Source organism: Mus pahari, chromosome 1 (genome assembly GCF_900095145.1).
Source record: "Mus pahari chromosome 1, PAHARI_EIJ_v1.1, whole genome shotgun sequence".
NCBI lineage: Eukaryota > Metazoa > Chordata > Mammalia > Rodentia > Muridae > Mus > Mus pahari.
The window spans coordinates 13,988,599-14,002,724 of record NC_034590.1 but is presented as its reverse complement, the minus strand read 5'-3'; the positions used below and the strand labels follow the sequence as shown (position 1 = coordinate 14,002,724).

The following is a 14,126-nucleotide window of genomic DNA, read 5'->3' as shown; positions in this document are numbered from 1 at the left end:
GACAGGGTTTCTCTGTATAGCCCTGGAACTCACTCTGTAGAGCAAGCTGGCCTCGAACTCAGAAATCTGCCTGCCTCTGCCTCCCAAGTGCTGGGATTAAAGGCATGAGCCACCATGCCTGGCCCTATTCTCTTTTTTTAAAAGTTATTTAAGTTTAATACAAATTTTATACAAAGAAAATGTGAAAAAATACTCCCCATATGCTAAAATCAGTCACCCTTCCCAATAAGGCCAGTCAGGCTGGATTGCTGTTGTTGTTGTTGTTGTTTTGTTTTGTTTTGTTTTTTGACAACCACAATTCACAAATTCTCTCTCTCTCTCTCTCTCTCTCTCTCTCTCTCTCTCTCTCTCTCTCTCTCCTGTTTTCTTCTAGTGTCCTTTCTTCTCTAGCAGGGGTAAAGTAGCTGGACAAGGTGCAGCTTGCATTCTCTTATCAACAATGAAGAGAAAGTAAACAGAGACTAAAATGTACAACAGAATGTACTAGAATGATATACAGTTAATATTTTTTCTGATATACACACATCACCTTTGGCTTCGATTAATGCTCGTTTTACACAACATACAACATGGAACTACAGCAGACATAGCATTAACGGACAGCATGTCGGGCCCTGGCTTTCTCTCACACTGCCTGTCTTTCATGCTTACATAATAACGTAGAACTCTAGCTGATAAATCATATATACATGTTCCATCCCCAGGCTTGCATTATATATATACACACACACACATATATCTTGCTTTTCTTTTCTTTTTTTTTTAATAAGTTAAGGTCTGTATACATATGAAAAGGAAAAGTATGCTAGCTAGGTCAGTGACATCACAAAGTGTACCTACTTATACCTAAAGTGTTTGGCTCACAGGGTAGAGCCGTCCCAACCAAGGCAGGAGCTAGGATGAGTCAAGTTGCTGTCCTGCAGCCAAGTCCACGGGCAGAGCCTGAATGTTGGGAATTCTAAAGGTGGCGGAGACTCCCGGGACTCTTTGGGCATGATGTTCTTTGTGCTGGTCTTTGTACTGTGTTCAGAGGAGATGACCCTCGCTCCTCCTTGCTGATGCTCCACTAACCCGCCTTGCTGCTCCGGGGAATGGGACTTCTGGGCTGGGTAGTTGGGGTGCGGCTGGTGGTCTGTAGTGGTTGGGGTCTAGGCAGGCTGCCTGTCACACCTCTTGCTAACAAAGCCTTGCTTAGAGCCTAAGAGCATGGAGGAGGGCGTCACTCCGGGGCCAGAAAGGTCGACTTACTGTCCTTGTTCTTCCCTGCTGACTCCTCTTTCTCTTTGGGTACCGGTTCTGAAGGTGCTGACTGTGTGTTGGAGGATGCCCTGTGATGACTTATTTCTGCTGAGGGGCAGTAACCAATTGTAGCCGACTGGGTACAGGACTTCATGTGCTCGGGCTGGTGGGCCTGCTGACAGGGGTAGTCGCAGTAGCTGGGGGAAACAGCCTCCTTCTTGCAGTTGGCACACCACTGCTTCTTGGTTCTCCAGCTCCAGCTGCTTCTTCACCTTAGTGATGAGCAGATCCCGCGTCTGTTCCAGGCTCTGCCACATCTCAGCCATGGTCAACTCCAAGTTGTGCTTCATCTCGGCTAGTTCCTGCTGGTGGCGCCACTGCAGCTTCTCACCCAATCCTCAGCCTTCGAATCTCAGCTATTGTGCTCCTAGTGGTGTTCTTGGAGAGGTCATTGTAGATTTCCGTCATCGTCCCCTTTATGGTATCCATCATTTTGCTAGTGTACTTGGCAATGTACAGCCACGTCGGCTGAGGCAGTGGCAATGGGCAGGTCGGCATTGATCCCGGAGGCTAGAGTGCTTGCAAAGCCCAAACTGCTGACCAGGACTACCGGCTGTGTGCTGGTCACCAGCATGATGGTGGATGTGAATAGGCTGGTCTCCTTCTGCTGAACAGTTGGTGCATTCCACACGACCTGCTGCACGGCTGGGACAGTCTCCTTCAGTAAGATCAGTCTCTGCTTCTTCACTGGGCTTCCTGTGATGGCTGTAGCCAGTGCTGTGACTGTGACCCTAGACATCGTGCTACTGGAGGCTGCCACAGTGACCCCAGCTGCAGGTGCTTGTGTGACTCAGTGGGTGAGTACCAGCATCTCTGGGGGAGGCTGGTTGCCTGCCGAAGTGGAAGGTGGCATCTTGCTTAGGCAACGGCACCTTGGGCTCTTTCTTGTTATTGGTTTGGTTTTGGTTTTGGTTTTGGTTTTTGTGTTTTTGGTTTGTTTGTTTTGTTTTCTGTTTTGTTTTGTTTTTTTTGTTTTGTTTTGTTTTTGTTTTTCTATCCTCCCGCCCAGAAGGATCTTCTCCTAAGTCAATGACAAGTTCGTTCTCTGAGTCCGAATCCAAGCCCAAGTGCACATTGGAAGAAACTGTTTCATCCTTTCCCGTTAGTTTGTCCTTTGTGGGATGAGGTAATGGCTTTGCTTTCTCTACAAAGTCCTTCTAAGGCTCGGGCCTGGCCTCATCCTTGGAGGGTGGGGCGTTTACATCCTCGCTGACAGGCAAGTTACTCTTTACCTCCTTTTTGACCTCCACCTGGTTTGTGGGCTTGGGCTTCCTTTTGATGGCAGGGGCCTCTTTGTCCACCTGACTCCCCTCTTTGTCCTCAGGGTCCTCCGGCTCATTCTCGGGCTTCTGCTCCTCATTGCTGGTGTGCTTGCTATCATTGCTCTCTGACTTTTCGGAATCCTTGGAATCACTGTGCTCCACGGCTGTGTAAACATCCTCTGAGATCTCTTTTATGCCTAGATGTGGTTGGCAGCTCTATGGTCTTGTCCAGGCTGAGCTGGAACCGGCTTCGAACCTGCCGCTTGGGAGAGATGAGAGGGACAGGGACTGACTGCTGCTGGACTGACTCACTCAGCTCCTTTAGGTCCATCTCAGCTCTGCTTCGATCCAGGTTCAGCGCTTGTGGAGAGAAAGGCTTCGGGGCTGCCAGACAAGCTCCCTGCTTGCTCAGTCCTGGTGGAGGCTAGAGAAGCTGTGCTTTTATCAAGGAAGTCCATGGACTCCTTGCTTGCACTGAAGTGGCTGGATGGGGCCTTCTTCTCAGGGGCCCTGCTCCACATCGGAGCCCGTATGCACAGAAGAGTTCGTGCTGGTGGGGGAGCAAGGCATGTCGGACAGGGAGATCTTGCGACCGACCGGCGGTCCCCCCCAATCCCCTCACCCTCACTCAGAAGGGTCCTGCTCAGAATGATCTTGGGGGACGCTGTCATGTCAAAATTGAGCTTCATCTTCTCCTGCTTGTCTGTCTTAGCAGTGTCGGTACTGGCTTGCTGGGATCAAGCAGCATTTGGTACTGGTTATTGGGCGTGTAGGGCGTCCTGAACAGGGAGTAATTAAAACCCCAAACTTCTTCTGTATATTCTCCAAGTAAACTTCCATCTCCTGCATGGCTCTGTTGAAGATACTTTTAGTCTTTTTCTCAGAAAAGGGGATTTCTTTGGAGATGGGATAGCAATTATTGACTGGAACCCAGGCTCTGTCATGTTGTCCAAGGAAACGGGCATCAACCTGTCCATCTTTGCCTCTCGGAGCTTTCGCTGGCCAGAATGAAAATGCTTTCAGTTTTGCCAAGACCTCCTACAGGGCTCACAGAACCAGTTGTCCCATTTTTCGGCAAGCTCCAAGATAACATTCTGGACATACTTCAATTTCATTTATCTCGTGCTCACAGATTTTGATGACAACTTTTGCTATTTGCATCAACTTGTGGTTTCCCCCATTATAAATAATGCAGTTGTGCAGGCTCCACTTGGTATCAGCCAGGAAGGCTTCTGTACAGCTGAACATCTTCCTTTTTGTATTCGTTTCCAATATACAAAGATCCATGGGGTGGAAAATATATTCTGCATAGTCTGGATGCTGCTTCAATGGAATGGACTTCTGGAATGCATCCTTCCCTGGCTGCTTCATTTTCTGAATGGCAAACTTGAGTAGGTAGGACAGCGGTTCAATGGTCAGCATGGTCTTGGCTTTGCTCTGCGTCTTGATGCATTCTGCGACTGCAATCTTCTCAAATCCAGGACAAAAACCAGTCCCCCTCTGGTTCTTATGACAGTCTCAGACACTTAGTGTGATAAACCTGGAGATATAGCTCACAGCAAAGGACTTGTCCTTCCTGGTGACAAACCCAGCAATAGAAGTCGTCTGTCTGGCCTGCGGTACAATATCAACAGGGTCTGTGGGGAGTGGCTGCTTCGTACAGTAAAACGGACCGTGTCTTAGCTCTGACTGCCCCTCATTGCGACTTTTCAGTAAGCAGGGTGTCTTTTTCTTTTTAATGGGGCTTGCAGGTGAGTCTTGGACTGAGTGGCCCCTGGAGGACTGTGGAGGGCTGGGGAACTTCCCTTTGGGGGCTGTTTTCTCTGTGGAGACAGGATCTTTGGAGTGAGTAGAGATATCCATTCCCTCGACTGCCTCCTGCTCAGTTTTTATTTCCTCTTCAGCCAAGCTTCCTGACATCTTCCACCCCTGGCTCCTGTGACTGCATAGCTTCATGGGCCCCATTCTATTCTTAAAACAATTTAATTTTCATTTATTCCTCCCTTCTATGGAGATTAGTATCTGTGGATATATAATTATATTCCCTTTCTTTTTATATAACGTGGATTAATATCCTTTCATATGTATTTAATTTCAATTAAATTGCCTTTTATTTTCTGTATGAGTCTATTTTCAGGCCAATTTATGGATCAATTTCTTTTTTCTTTTTCTTTCTTTTTTATTTGATATTTTCTTTATTTACATTTCAAATGTTATCCCCTTTTCTAGTTTCCCCTCTGAAAACCTCCTATCCCCTCCCCCTGCTCACCAACCTACCCACTCCTGCTTCCTGGCCCTGTCATTTCCCTATACTGGGGCATAGAACCATCCCAGGACCAAGGGCCTCTTCTCCCATTGATGACCAACTAGGCCATCCTCTGCTACATATGCAACTAGAACCATGAGTCCCACCATGTGTTTTCTTTGGTTGGTGATTTAGACCCAGGGAACTCTGGGGGTACTGGTTAGTTCATATTGTTGTTCCTCCTATGGGGCTGCAAACCCCTTCAGCTCCTTGGGTCCTTTCTCTAGCTCCTTCTTTGGGGAACCTGTGCTCAGTCCAATGGATGGTTGTGAGCATCCACTTCCGTATTTGTCAGGCACTGGCAGAGCCTCTCAGGAGACAGCTTTTTCTTTATTCCTCCTTTCTATGGTGGAAGTCATCCTTTGCAAAAAGTCAGAAAATATTTCCTTTGGACCTTGCCTGACCTGAGAAAATGATTCAAGTCTTTTTCCTGATTCTGTAACCTTCTCCCAGTCATTTAAGGCAACATAATGTCAAGGTTTCTTCACCATATACAGTCTGCACCTCTACCTTAGCAAAGCGACCTTCACCAAGTAGCTGGTCTGTGGAAATCTCTCTACCCATGCCTCTATTTTGTCATGCTATCTTCCTTACCTCGTCTCTCCACTATGAGAACCGCTGTAAATGTGACCTAGGTTCTAACATTGCTTTTTTCATATTTTCCTGTCTTGGGTGATTATTCTATTTTTAATTGCCCAAGAAGTCAGGATTTGTTTTACAAATGGAGAGTACATTCCAAAACTGGTGACACTTTCCTTACATTTTCTCAGTTCTAACACAGCCACAGCTTGCCATTTGGATTTTAATAATTCTGTGAATGATCATGATATGCTTGCTGGTCTTTGTTGTATACTAACTGGACTTTTTTTTTAACAGCTGGGGTTGGCTTTCTCTTAATTTTATCTCCTATTTCTACCTGATTATTTTACTTAATTAATATTTTAAGTTCCTGTCTTAAGGTCAGTGCTCATGTTTCATATCTCTCCTTTGGTTGTTCATCTTGTCCCATAAGTTCCTGTATTCTCTGCTCAAGGTTCTGCTTCCACATTTTATTTTTTTCTTTATATTCTAATTGTGATATTCTGGTACCTATTTTATTGTGATTGATTAATTTAAAAAGATTCTTCTCCAAGCCTAGCTTCCAACCCTCATTAGTTTCTCTCTGTTGTTCAGTCTGATCTGTGAAGTGTGGCATCATCCTTTGTCGTAGTGCCTTTTCCAGCTCCTGTTTCCTAACTTCATTTCTTCTTTGTTGTTTATCTTGACCTATAAATTATGGTACCATTAGGGCTGCTAGTGTTTCCTCTAGGCCATGTTGTCAAGTCTTAAGTGTTGTTCATTCTGCTCTATAAATTCCTGTATCTTTTGTTCTAGGCCCTGCTCCCATATTTTTAACTTTTTTTTTGACAGGGTTTCTCTGTATAGCCCTGGCTGTCCTGGAACTCACTCTGTAGATCAGGCTGGCCTCAAACTCAGAAATCTGCTTACCTCTGCCTCCCAAGTGCTAGGATTAAAGGCATGCACCACCATTTCCCGGATTAACTTTTCTTTATGTTGGAATTCTATCTCATTTTGATTTACTAACTTTAGTGAATTGTCCTCCAGGATCTGCTTCCAAATTTTATTGCTATCTCTTTGTTGTTCAGTCTGATCTATGAAATTCTACACTCTTTGTTCTTAGCACTTTTTCCAGCTCCTGTCTCCAGCTTTCATTTTCTTGTAGTTTTTGTTCTATAAAATCTTCCAATCCCTTTTCTAAGGCTCATAAATTTTTGTTTTTATCTAGGGTCCTGTCTTTTGAGAAGACATAGTAAACCAAGGTACTTAACAGTTTAATAATGATAATTGCCATGGTGTCAATTTCCTTTCAAACTATTCAAAATAGCATTCCATAAACCCCAAAGGTATCTATTGTGTTTCTCATCATGCAGGTAGCTTCTTGTACCTTTGTCTCCCTCTGATGTTTGATTCAGCACACTGCAGTCCTCTCCAATTCTTTTATTCCAAGGGAGGGTCTAGCTTCTGTGCTTTTGAGCCTTCTGTTTTGTTTGGGTTGCAGCCGGCAGCCTGCAGTGGGAGTAGCTGGATGAGCAGGACTGTCTGTCCCTGTGTCTTGTTTAGACGTGTGGGAATAAAAGAAAATGAGCATGGGAAGGTTGGCTTAGGAGGAGATGCCCAGATCAGAACACTGTGCCTGTGAGGTCGCTTTGGAAACTTAGCTGTTTTTTCAGTTGTTGATCCTCAGCTGTGGAGGCTGACTCAGAGGTTGTCATGCTCTAGAGTCCTTAGTTCTTCTGTGGGCTCAGGGATCCCTAACTGTGTGGCCGCCCTGGTGCTGCCTGTGTTAGCTCAGGTTAGGATGTTGCCTCTAGTTACCATGATTGGGGTTTAGGGAGGGATCTTCTCAGTTATCTCTCTGTAGACCATTTAGACACACTCAGTGTTTAATTTCACCCTGCTACAGCTTTCAAACACAGCTCTAGTTGTTTATATTGGGATCGATGGACTTTTATTCCTGGTTAGTTCAGTTCTAAGTACCACAGTAGGCACCAATTATAGTTTCCAACCCCAAAAAGCCCATATAAAAACACACACAATCCAATTATTATTATAATTGTAAGTTGTATGCCTACATTGGGCAGGCCCAACATGTTGGGTCCTGCCTCTGAACATTGTGTTGTGCCTTTTACAGGCACGCCGGAGTACAGCAAATCAGGAGTGCAGCAGATCAGCAGCTGGAACACAGCGTCCTCAGACCGCCCACTGTCAACGCCCACTCGTCGCCCGGACCAACCACCAATGTCGTCACGCCTACTCGATTGGACCCACCTTCTGGATACAGCGCCGCCGAGAATCGGACCGCGCCATTCCACCATTGGGTCATGGACCATTGAGCCATGCAGAGACAATTAGGACATGTGGGGGAGGGTTGGGTTCTCCCGCGTGTAACCAATAAATATTAATAACCTTTCTTGCAGGTCATCTTATTTTAGGGAGATTAGCTCTGAAGTACGAACCCACCCCAAGGTGTTTTCTGCCCACGCAGACAAGGCGCCGGTCTGCGTGCAGGCAGGAACACTACACTAACACTATACTAACTTATTCCCCAGCTATAAGATCCCCTTACTACTTGCGGTTTCTCTTGGCCATATAGTTCAGGTCCATCAAGGCTTCCTCCTTGTCTTCCATTTTCTTTCTTTCCCCTCTCGCCCTCTTCTCTCACCCACTTCTCTCCTCTAGTCCCACCATTCCCCTCCACAGCCCAATCATAGGCTCTAGCCTTTATTGACTAGTAAAAATGGGGAGAAGATGCATATGAGATCCCCTGAGTACATGATTGACTGATCATAGTGAGTCAAGCCATCTTCAGGAAGCAGAATTAACACCATAAAACACATAGCAGCAAGACAACTCACAACAAACACCAGATTTAACCAGATGTCAAAAGGCAAGCACAAGAACAGAAGCACCAGACGCCAATGTAACTTGGCACCATCACAACCCAGTTCTCCCACCACAGCAAGCCCTGGCTACTCTAATACAACCAAAGAGTAAGACACTGACCTAAAATCCCATCTCGTGAAGATGATAGAGGCCTTTAAGTAAGATATAAATAACTCACTTAAAGAAATACAGGAAAACAGGCAAACAGGTAGAATTCCTTAAAGAGGAAACAAATAAATCTCTTAAAGAAATACAGGAAAATACAATCAAACAGGTGAAGGAATTGAACAAAATGGTTCAAGACCTAAAAACAGAAAGAGAAACAATAAATAAACCACAAATGGAGGCAACCCTGAAGATGAAAACATAGGAAAGAAATCAGGAACTACAGATGCAACCATCACCAACTGAATACAAGAGGTGGAAGAGAGAATCTCAAGCATAGAAGGTATCATACCATAGAAGATATCAACATATCATTCAATAAAATTACAAATTGTGAAAAGTTCCTAACCCAAAATATACAGGACATTTGGGACACAATGAAAAGACCAAACCTAAGAATAATAGGAATAGAAAATAGTGAACATTCACAGTTTGATGGGTCAGAAAACATCTTCAACAAAATCATAGGAAAAAACTTTCATAACCTAAAGAAAGAGATGGCCATAAATGTACCAAGAAGCCCACAGAACATCAAATAGACTAGAACATAAAAGAAAATCCTCCTGCCATATAATAACAAAAACACTAAGTTTACAGAACAAGAACGATTATTAAAGGCAGTAAGGTGGAAAGGCCAAGTAACATATAAAGGCAGACCTACCAGAATCACACCAGATTTCTTACCAGAGATGCTAAGAGCCTGAAGATCTTAGACAGATGCCATGCAGACGCTAAGAGACCACAGATGCCATTCCCAGGCTACTATACTCAATAAAATTCTCAATCACCATAGATGGAGAAACCAAGATATTCCATGAGAAAAACAACTTTAAACAATATCTTACTACTAATCTAGCCCTACAGAGGATACAAGTAGGAAAACTCCAACACAAGGAAAGTAACTACATGCAAGAAAACACAAGAAACTAATCATATCACAACAAACCCAAAAGAAGAGAACCACACTCATATAATACCTCTTTCACCAACAAAAATAACAGGAACTAACAATCATTGTTTTTTTAATATCTCTCCACATCAGTGCACTCAATTCCTCAATAAAAAGACACAAGCTAACAGACTGTATATGTGAAAAGGATTCAGCATTTTTCTGTATACAAGAAACACACCTCACTGACAAAGGCAGACACTACCTTAGAGTAAAGGGCTGGAAAAAATACTTCCTAGCAAATGGACCCAAGAAACAAGCTGGAGTAGCCATTCCAATATCCAATAAAATAGACTTTCAACCAAAGGTACTCAAAAGTGATGAGGAAGAACACTTCATACTCATAGAAGAAAAAATTCACCAAAATGAAGTCTCAATTCTAAACATCTATACTCTGTAAAGGGCACCCACATTCATAAAAGAAACTTTACTAAAGCTATAAACAAATGTTGAGCCTCACATAATAGTGGGAAACTTCAATACCCCATTCTCACCAATGGACAGGTCATTGAAGCAGAAACTAAACAGGGACACAATGAAACTAAGAGAAGTTATGAACCAAATGGTTTTACCAGATATCTACAGAACATTTCACCCCCAAACAAAACAATATACCTTCTTGTCAGAACCTCATGGAAACTTCTCCAAAACTGACCATATAATTAGACACAAAACAACCTTCACCAGATACAAGATGATTGAAAAAATCCCATGCATTTTATCAGATTACCACAGACTAAAGCTGAACTTCAGTAACAACAGAAACAGAAAGCATGTAGGGTTGTGGGTCCTGCATCCACTCTGCCACAGGGCACAGCTGCTTGGGGAGGCAGGACAAGGGGAGTTGTACTGTGCTTACCCCACACAGCCACCCAGGGGGGTGTTGAGTTATAGGGAAGCTCTGAGACACCACATGGGGGTGGGAAAGCACAATTGGAGACATGGGAAAGGCAAAGCTTTGGGGCACTGGGCCTGGGACAAGGCCGGGACCATAGAGTTCTCAGGCTCTTAGACATCCAGGTGCTGCTGGTAGTCACAGAAGGGTTGAGAATAGAGTAGGGGCTCTCAGGCTGGGTCTAGCCCTAGGCCAGTGGGGAAAAGAAGCTGTATCCAGCCTCACAGTGAGAGTCTTTGGCTTGATGGTGGCAGCAGGCTTAGTGGCAGTTGTGGCTGAGAGTACAGAGAGGCCTTTTATGGGAGATTAGAAAGTGGCTCTGTAGGCAAAGGCCTTCTCCATGGCTCCCCACAGAGGATCCCGATGAAAAGAGATGGTCCATAGTTCTGGGGCATTTACTTTCATAGTAGAAAGTAGATGTGTAAAACCACACACCACTTCTCAGGGTGGGCCTGAGATTAAATACCTTTTGCATGAAGGAATGTCTGGGAAGGGAATCTTATTGGCAACACCCTCTGGGCCTCTAGGAATCTCATTAGCATGGAAAGGTCTGTCTTGAGCCTATATGACCACAAGTCACATCTCTTTTCCTATTGTCTTGGACTTAGATGTTAGGGATGTCTCACCTACATGTGGAAGGGCTTGGAGCATTGCCCTTATGTGACTGATAGTGACACATCTATGGGGAACTTAGGCTGTGTGACAGGGACCAGGTACTGGGGAACAGGTGAAGCTTCTACCTTCCCTTTGGGGACTCCAGGGTTTCAGAGCTTTTTGCCCCACCAAGGACCAGGCTACCTCTCATGGTCCACTGCCCCACTGAAGCCCACATACTCATGGAAATTTAACAACTCTCTACTCAATGATAACTTGGTCAGGGAAGAAATAAAGAAATCAAAGACTTTCTAGACATCAAAGAAAATGAAGATATAGCAAACTCAAACTTATGGGATGCAATGAAAGGAGTGTTAAGATAATTCAGAGTATTAAGTGACTTGACAAAGAAATAGGATAAATCCTATACTGGGAAGTTAACAGCACACCTAAAAGCTCTAGAAAAAAGAAGCAAGCACACACAAGAGGTGTAGATGGCAGGAAATAGCTAAACTGAGGGCTGAAATCAACCAAATCGAAACAAAAACAACAATAAAAAGAATGAACAAAACCAAGAAGTTCTTTGAGAAAATAAACAAGAGATAAACCCTCAGCTAAATTAAGGACACAGAGACAGCATCCAAATTAGCGAAATTAGAAATGAAAAGGGAAACATAACAGAAACTGAGGAAATTAAAAAAAAATCAGATCTATCAAAGCTTATACTAAAAAAAAAAAAACAACTGAAAAATCTAGATAAAATGAATGATTTTCTATATAGATACCACATACCCCAGTTAAATCAAGATCAGGTAAAAGTATCTAAACAGCCCCCTAACCTGCAAGGAAATAGAAGCAGTCAAGAAAGATCTCCCAACCAAAAATGTCCCAGAGCCATTTCTGGTTTTAGTACAGAATTTTAACAGTTCTTCAACAATGTGCTAATACCAATACTGCTCAAACTTTCCAAAAAAAAAAAAAAAAGAATAGAAAAGAAAAAAAAGAAACAAACAAACAAACAGAAGGAACACTACCTAATTCTTTCTATGAAGCCACTATGAAGCCACAGGTCCTCTGATACCAACACAGAAACAGAACTTCAGACCAAAAACTTGCTTATGCATATCCATGCAAAAATACTCAATAAAATTTTCACAAACCAAGTCCAAGAAGACACCAAAACCATCATTCACTATGATCAAGTAGGCTTCATCTTGGTATCCAAACTCCTGGTATCCAAAATGGTCAGTACAAATTCTGAAAACTGTTGGAAACAGAAATCATTTTGCTCTTGACAGGCCCTCTGAGACCCATGCAGATTATCTCTTGAGAACTGGACAGGTTGTAGATATTTCAGACACCATATACCCTAGGAAACCTGCGATGTGAGGTGAAGCCAGATTGAAGTCATTTCAGAACTGGCCAGACTATGCTCATTTAACCCCCAGAGAGTTAGCTAGTGCTGGCCTCTACTACACAGAGATTGATGATCAAGTGCAATGCTTTTGTTGTGGTGGAAAACTGAAAAATTGGGAACCCTGTGATCATGCCTGGCCAGAACACAGGAGACACTTTCCCAATTGTTTCTTTGTTTTGGGCCAGAACTTTAATGTTCAAAGTGAATCTGGTATGAGTTCTGATAGGAATTTCCCAAATTCAACAAATTCTCCAAGAAATCCAGCCATGGCAGAATATGAAGCATGGGTCATTACTTTTGGAACATGGATATACTTAGTTAACAAGGAGCAACTTGCAAGAGCTGGATTTTATGTTTTAGGTGAAGGCAATAAAGTGAAGTGCTTTCACCGTGGAGGAGGGCTCACGGATTGAAAGTCAAGTGAAGACCCTTGGGAACAGCATGCTAGTGGCATCCAGGGTGTAAATATCTGTTGGATGAGAAGGGGCAAGAATATATAAATAACAGTCATTTAGCCCATTCACTTGAGGATTCTTGGGGAAGACCTGCTGAAAAAACACCATCACTAACTAAAAAAATCGATGATACCATCTTCCAGAATCCTATGGTGCAAGAAGCTATACAAATGGGATTTAGTGTCAAGAACATTAAGAAAACAATGGAAGAAAAAAATCCAAACATCTGGGAGCAGCTATATATCACTTGAGGTTCTGTTTGCAGATCTTGTGAGTGGTCAGAAAGATAATACTCAGGATGAGTCAAGTCAAACTTCATTGCAAAAAGACATTAGTACTGAAGAGCAGGTAAGGTGCCTACAAGAGGAGAAGCTTTGCAAAATCTGTATGGATAGAAATATTGCTGTCATTTTTGTTCCTTGTGGACATCTGGTCACTTGTAAACAGAGTGCTGAAGCAGTTGACAAATGTCCCATGTGCTACACAGTCATAACATTCAACCAAAAATTTTTTATGCAAAATTTTTTTATGTCTTAGTCTGGCACCACAGTAAGTATGTTATGGTCTTCTTACTCTAATTGAATGAGAGTGAACTTTAAGTAATCAGCATTGCATTCCATTAGCATCTGCTTTTTCCAAATGGAGACAAATGTTAACAGCACCGTTTCTGTCTAAATACGTTCAATTTCTGGATCTTTTAGGTTATTAGCTGTATCATTTATCCAATGTTTTACTCGATTGAAACCTTAGACAAAGAAGCATTTTATAACTTTTCACATGTATATTGGTAGTATACTGACTTCATTTCTATATGTAAGTGAATTCATCACCTGCATTTTTCATACCTTTTGCATAAGCTTAACAAATGGAGTGTTCTGTATAAGCATGGAGATTTGATTTCATCTGCCCAATCACTTAAATTTGCTTATTGTAAACAGGGAAAGAACTGTTCCACACTGCTGGGAGAATAAACATTGTTTCAGATGCTTTAAAAAAAAAAGAAAATTAACTCAAACAAATCAGAAGCCTTCCTTTATGGCAATGACAAATGGACTAAGGAAGAAATTAGGGAAACAACACCCTTGACAATAGACTCAAATAATATAAAATATCTTGGTGTAACTCTAAGCAAGTGAAAGTTCTGTATGACAAGAACTTCCAAGCCCATTAAGAAATTGAGGAAGCACTGATAAGCGGATATTAGCACAGAAACAGAATACCCAATATACATTATGCAAAACACAAGAAAACCAAGAAGGATGACCACTGGGTGGATACTTCATTCCTCCTTAGAATAAGGAACAAAATACTCATGAAAGGATATAGGTACAGAGACAAAAT

The 14,126-nt window shown here is 42.9% G+C and overlaps 2 pseudogenes; one reads left to right on the top strand and one right to left on the bottom strand.

Annotated features, from left to right (window-relative positions):
* Nucleotides 1–860: 860 nt before the first annotated feature.
* On the bottom strand, nt 861–4,463 carry LOC110333677 (annotated as a pseudogene).
* A 6,486-nt stretch (nt 4,464–10,949) lies between these two features.
* On the top strand, nt 10,950–13,322 carry LOC110333646 (annotated as a pseudogene).
* Nucleotides 13,323–14,126: the final 804 nt, after the last annotated feature.